Source organism: Anneissia japonica, unplaced genomic scaffold (genome assembly GCF_011630105.1).
Source record: "Anneissia japonica isolate Jap-2015-1 unplaced genomic scaffold, ASM1163010v1 scaffold3845_len455572_cov173, whole genome shotgun sequence".
NCBI classification, from domain to species: Eukaryota; Metazoa; Echinodermata; class Crinoidea; order Comatulida; family Comatulidae; genus Anneissia; species Anneissia japonica.
Genome location: NW_022728625.1, coordinates 341,613 through 348,453, shown reverse-complemented (window position 1 = coordinate 348,453; position 6,841 = coordinate 341,613). Strand labels below are relative to the sequence as shown.

The 6,841-nt window shown below is 33.3% G+C and overlaps 1 protein-coding gene across 1 annotated transcript in view; it reads left to right on the top strand.

Moving 5' to 3' along the window:
• Positions 1–3,895: 3,895 nt before the first annotated feature.
• The window catches only part of LOC117114424 (GATA-binding factor 2-like), a 27,312-nt gene continuing 24,366 nt past the window's right edge, over positions 3,896–6,841 (top strand). Inside the window, exon 1 of the mRNA XM_033258086.1 lies at positions 3,896–4,064. The gene's annotated coding sequence lies outside the window, so the exon portion shown is untranslated. The remainder of the gene's footprint in view (positions 4,065–6,841) is intronic.

Genomic DNA, 6,841 nt, shown 5'->3' with positions numbered 1-6,841 from the left:
TAGTAGTAGTAGTAGTAGTAGTAGTAGTAGTAGTAGTAGTAGTAGTAGTAGTAGTAGTAGTAGTAGTAGTAGCAGCAGCAGCAGCAGCAGTAGTAGTAGTAGTAGTAGTAGCATAGATAGCTTATTAATACAGTAGTACTAATAAACCCTTTTGATTGAAAAATGAAATCATATCAACTGATGCTTCAGCTAATTAGCAGATGATGTCAACTTGTGAAATAACATAGGTTTAGAAATACAATTTTTAACATTCGAAAATGTTATAATATTATAAATACAAACAGATCCTTATCCATTTAGTAATCATCAGAATGCCGCGACACAATGCATTCGGTTTTATGTCAGGGACCGAACACTTATTGTTATTTTGGTATTGATTCTAAAGATAGGCTGTAGACACAGTCTCTAAAAGCAAACATTCAGTTACGATAAATTACAGTAATAACATATCTACCTCGAGTACAGCAATTGTGTAGAGAGGAATTAGATTTGAAGATAATGAATTACAGATATTAATTCTTACGGTCAAAATTTCAAGTTATAAAGGAACAAAATAAATCCCATTGTTATAATTAATTAATTAATATAAATAATGTATACCTTATGCGGTATTTTTTATATTCAAGTTTAGACAGCCAATTTCAGGCCTAAGTAAATTATGTAGGTTCGAAGAGTTGGTAGCATTAGGAAATTGTAACATCCAAGACTTAACAAAAAATGTAGGTCTACCCAGACCAAGGAGGTGGGAGACCTAACCTAATAATATTTAAATAGTGACAGTATTGAAGAGGCAATTGACAACCATGAAAATATCCATTCCAATAATCGTTTAACGAAAGGGGTTAGTCAAATTTCACAAATTGTGGCATACGGGACCAACGATTGAACTGTAACACATGGAGAGGAACGATGGAATTGAATCCGGACTACTGCATGCAAAGTTTAGCCCACTGATGAATCTGCTCGTTGAGAATAACTTACAGTTATTAATTTGCAAATTGTTAAAATAATAAAATTTAATAGGGCCTAGTTAAAACGCCATAGTAAAATAATACAAATTTAACAAAAGTAATAAAAACTCGTCCAAACGTTTGAACTGTCATACTGAAACCATTGTACACGAACATGTTATAAACGGATTTTTTAATTAAAAAAAATCAACTGTCAAGAAATAAACGAAATGAAAATGTATATTCTGTTTATCATCAATAAAGTGTAGGATATAATTATTATATTGGTAGACTTATTATCGTTCTTCAGATAACTGTAGTTTGAATCTATTCTCAAGAGACATTGTGCAGAAAAGATCCGAAAAAAGGCAAGGTTAATAATCATACATTTTTTCATACCATTTTGGGTACTTTACATTAATATTTCCTTTAAAACATGTATTTAATTCTACTTTACGTCTGGTGCTGTACCATACTTTATACTTTTTGTATATTATTGTTTGGTGACGTCACGGGCAAGGCGACAGCCAGTCGGCGTATTCATATAAGTCAGGGCATCAAAAGCCTACCGCACTATTAGTCAATTACTGAACTGTCAATCCATTGGCACGATGAGAAGCGGCCTTCCATACGAACCTCTTCCCCTAGGCTATACCAACAACAGCTTTCAGCGTACTCTCGGTGACTTGGCCATGATTCTTCTTTTCATTCGTCCCGAACAGTTTAAAAAATCATTTTTGTTTTCTTTGTGTCACGATAATCCATTTCATTTGAGTAAAATGATCAACGAATAAAGTACGCTCCAAATGTCTCAGGTTTACAATCAATTCTGATAAGTATCTCAAACACGTGGAATTAACAGTATTATTGCATTCAACTGTTTAAAGTTCTTTCTACAGAAACGTAAGGTTTAAGTAAAGACGGTACACCGCTAAATCGAACGCTCGTGGCTCGTGGCTATAAATTGTGTATAACTGGTCTACTCTGGGTTAAAAAAAAATCACCTTGTCTGAGTTTTATAGCTGTACTAATTAGGCATGGGATAGTTAGCTTGCTTGTTTTGGTCACAACCTATTGTTTTTTTTTTCCTTTTACAGAAACGTTTATGCATAATTAGATCTATACATCGCATCCTGTAAAATCCTTTTCAACAATAAACGTGCCTAAGTTATTATCCGCCAAACCGCCAATGTCATTTTTTCATCTTAATTAATTTGCAATTACTTAATGATTTTATCAGAATAATAATATAAGCAAGTTTATTACCGTATAAAATTAGCGGGAGATTGCATATAGCTTCCAACTGGTATTGATATGTTTTTTCTTTTTTTTTTTTTTTTTTTTTTTTAGTAATAGGAAACAGATTTTTGGAATGCGATATAAAGTACCGTTTCATTATTGTATTTATTTGTGTTGAGATCAAGGTTTTTGAAATATTTAGGGCCTATTTAAATACTTCCTTATGACTCCTTGTCGAAATAAAACGACAAATTTGATGCCTCCCCTCCCGTCCACCACAGTGCAACCAATGCCAATACATACTACCACGGTGATATAATAACGGGTCTACATTTTCCCTTATACCGCCTAACTCTATTTTGAGGATTAATAGATGAGCCTAGCGATCAGACTCCACAGCAGTGATATCAAACTAGACATACTGTAAGAACCTCCATGGTAAGACATAACTGGAGTGAGGTACGCTAATAAGCACCCATTGTATGTGTGTTGTCCAATCTTTAATCCATTTAGTGTCTCCTCTTGTTCACTTTTACAAGAAAAAACACCTATAATTCTGTAGAAATTCCAACATTCTAAGCGACTTATATCCGGATCTAGGCTTGGCCAATATCATTTGCACGGGTGGCGCTAGGATTTGCCAGGGTGTGTGGGGGTGGGGGAGGTGTATGATGTCCCCGACGAGAAAGAAGTGGCGTGTTTGGGCGCCGCTCAAAATCTTTCATTTTTGTATATTATTGTTTGGTGACGTCACGGGCAAAAAACGAGACGAAACCCCGGAAAACTATAATAATTAGGGGATTCAAAGGCTTCCTTAATCGATTAGAGCCTACTATGATGTAAATACATTTAAGTTTTTCTTCTCCCAACGAATTGTGTTTTCCCCAATAGGGGCATCCAAAAAAAAAAATAATAATCTGACTAAAATACATGTCTTTATTCATATTGTATTCCATAACGTCGAGGTTGACGAGTGCGCGGGAAAACAGTGTGAATTAGGGGAAAGACTGCAAATTTAACATTCTAGGCCTAACCCAGTTTGTGTAATTCTGGTAATTTCGTTGGTGTTCCTGTTATGTATAATGTGAATGACGCCTTGCTCCCCATTTTACCTGTAGACCACGCAACGAAATTACAGGTAACGCGAGCATTGTAATCATTATTGATATCAATTAAGTACTGATTCAAATTATAGTTGTGGTCTAAATGCTTCAAATGAAATGCGACAAAGGTTGTATTTGATGTACCGCAAGTTGGTATTAAGTCATCTCTAGTCCGTTGTGGACTGTGACTAATTGAAATATATTTGTAAATCATGGCAAGAAAGACTTCCTTTGATTTGAAAATGTATAATTCTGAATTAAACACATACTTCTAATTCCTTACTTCTTGTTGACAAAAGAGGAGCTTAGGTGAACAGTTTCAATCACCTCAGTGTTGTTGGCACACCACGGTAAATATTGTTTCACAATGTATTATGAATCGGATAATACACCTATCGTATGAACTCCTACCGCCAACCGCTTGACTGACAATTATTTTAGTGAGCAGCACCTGAAAAGCTTCAGCCAATCGAGGCGGAGCAAATCGTTTTAACGACGTCTGATTGGTGAGTAGTGATGCTGTCGTGTAGAGCGGGATTTGATACTCGTTATGCCTAGGCTGCCTAGTCAGCAGCGCTGAATTCTTGTCTTAAATAGGCCTACCTCAAATCACGATTCATATATAAATTATTTGTGAAAAGTGCACGCATGACAGTATCAATCTTACAAACTTCTTTTTCCTGGAAATTTTTGGATTCATGATTTGTATTTATACTTTCAAGAGGATTTATAATATCTTGAAATTGGATGTAAGAAACAAGTCCAAAAATAGGTATGTAGTTTGTATATCATAGAGTAATTAGGCCTATGAAGAGTGTTACGAAGTGATTCAATATCTTAATTTGCACTATCTCTTGTACACGCCATATTTTTAAACCTCATAGAAGCATATTGCTAATCAGTGCTTTGGCCAACATCATAGTTATAATACCCAACCATAGAACACATAATACATCGGAGGCAAGGAATACACACATGTCTGTACATGGTTTTAAATGTTTGTTCGCATCATTAAAGTATGAGTATAGCATTTGGGATGATTTTGGTTCACTAAAAGTTCTTCTACTTGCATAAACTTATTTCTTTTGTTCTACAACATCTGTCTTCCTGTTGTCATGAAAGTAACTCTTCATTGGAAACGTGACCAATCATACCATATTTCGCTTTCATATCCCGAATTCTTTGAAAAATCAATTTGCTATCACATAGACCTGTAACACATGCCATAATATGGGCTTATGCCTTCCTTTACTACTACTACTACTACTACTACTACTACTACTACTACTACTACTACTACTACTACTACTACTACTACTACTAACAATAATAATAATAATAATAATAATAATAATAATAATAATAATAATAATAATAATAATAATAATAATAATAATAATAATAATAATAATACTGCTGCTACTACTAATGCTGCTGCTACACTACTATTACTACTACTACTCATGCTACTGCTACTATATGCTGGACTTCAGATAATGCACAACTTACGGAAAACTTATGGAATGAACATTGCAATCACCTTTAGTATCCCATTTCATTGTATTTTACTAGTACGTTACAGAGTAGAGAACAGCAAATTACTAAATACTAAAAGCCAATACGGTGTTTGTTTTTCACTGTCCCATTTGTTTTCATGTTTTTGTTTTGTTTTGTTTTTTTTTTGTTTTTTAATTTGTTGTTTGTTTGTTTGTTTGTTTGTTTTTGTTTTTTCACTTCTGCTTGTCCGCGTCCTGTCATCGTTTGTTTCTGTCAAATACATAAGTTTATAGTTCATCTGTTTCGGGCACCTGCACATGACGTCGGGCTAACTGTCCTCAGGACTGTGCTGGGTGAATGAGTTCCGCCTTGCTTTTTTGTCTCTTTCACTTTTCATTTCATCTCATTGCATCCTGCGTGTATACATGGGGGCGATTGGCCTATGGTGCCTTATACAGCAAATGGTTGTCATACTACATATAAGTTTGATTTTCTATTTAGGCCACCAAAATTTCTACTAGCCTACTACTACTGCTGCTGCTGCTGCTGCTGCTGCTACTACTACTACTATTACTATTACTATTACTACTATTACTCTACTTACTATACTAGTACCGGTACTACTAAAAACTACTGTTATCGTATATCGTACTAGTCCGATAATTTTCGTCATCTGTTAAGACGTGTTTGTAAGTAGTGTAAAATTAACCTAAATATTTCAATATGGACGTGAACATCCCATCATTATTATAACCTCTTCAAAAGAACTAGACCTTATACAATAATAATTATTTGGTTAAAGAGAAATGGAAAACACTTGTTCTGATGTCTCCGATTTTAATTCAAAAAGTCGTAGTCTGCGGAAATACGTCAGTAAATATTTAAGGTACGTCTGGGCATACCGATATAAATTTGGTGAAAATATGATTGACTGCGGATGAGTGAAAATGCAGCCGACGTAAAATCTCATTGTATTTTTACTGAAAATTCCTAAAATAATCTGTGATTGATTGATTTAAGTGATACGATAGCAATACATGCCAATTTATATAAAAAAATAAAGGCTTTTAATGTATATAGATGCTTTCTAAAAATGTGTTATTAGCATAGGATCGTCATCATCATCATTATCATCATCATCATTATCATCATCTTCATCATCATCATCATCATCATCACTATTATTATTATTTTAATTTTTTAACGTATTATAAGAGTAATCTATTAAATATAATTTTAAATGATTAATAATTTATATAGGCATATTAGTGTTATCCTCGGAATTCTGTTTTACTGTGTTTTTAAATTGTAATGCTGTATTTGTATATAATGTTTAACAGATGTGTATTAAAAAACGTACTGTAATATACCATAGAACCAGAAAATTTTATTGCAATGAACACATTTACTGCGTTAGAACAATACATTACTGACCATATGGGTAATTTAGGGTCAAGCGTTAACTTAAAATTAAAGAGGCCTAAAGCAAAGAACGATAAAACCGGTTAAAACAATTAAATCAAACAAAATATCTTTATAACCTTTCCTGTTTTTAATTCATAGTCTGACCTAAATAGATGAAAGTTTATTAAAACGAATAAAAAAAAAAGAAATAGGACTAAGTACATTAATTTGTTAACTGAACTTTTCTTTTTATACCATATTTAAGGAAATTAATCTCTAAGATTAGCACAATCTTTGTTTCGAATTAATCTGATTAATAAGTTATACCATGAACCTTCGGTGGTTGTACACACAGCACACCCTTTCTACTGGTATATAATAAAATCATTATAAAATTAAACTTATTGGACAGAGATGTGGCCGTGATCTCTCTATATATCTATCTATCTATCTATCTATCTATCTATCTATCTATCTATCTATCTATCTATCTATCTATCTATCTATCTATCTATCTATCTATCTATCTATCTATCTATCTATCTATCTATCTGTCTGTCTGTCTGTCTGTCTGTCTGTCTGTCTGTCTATCTATCTATCTATCTATCTATATAACTATCTATCTATATATCTGGATGTGTATAAGAG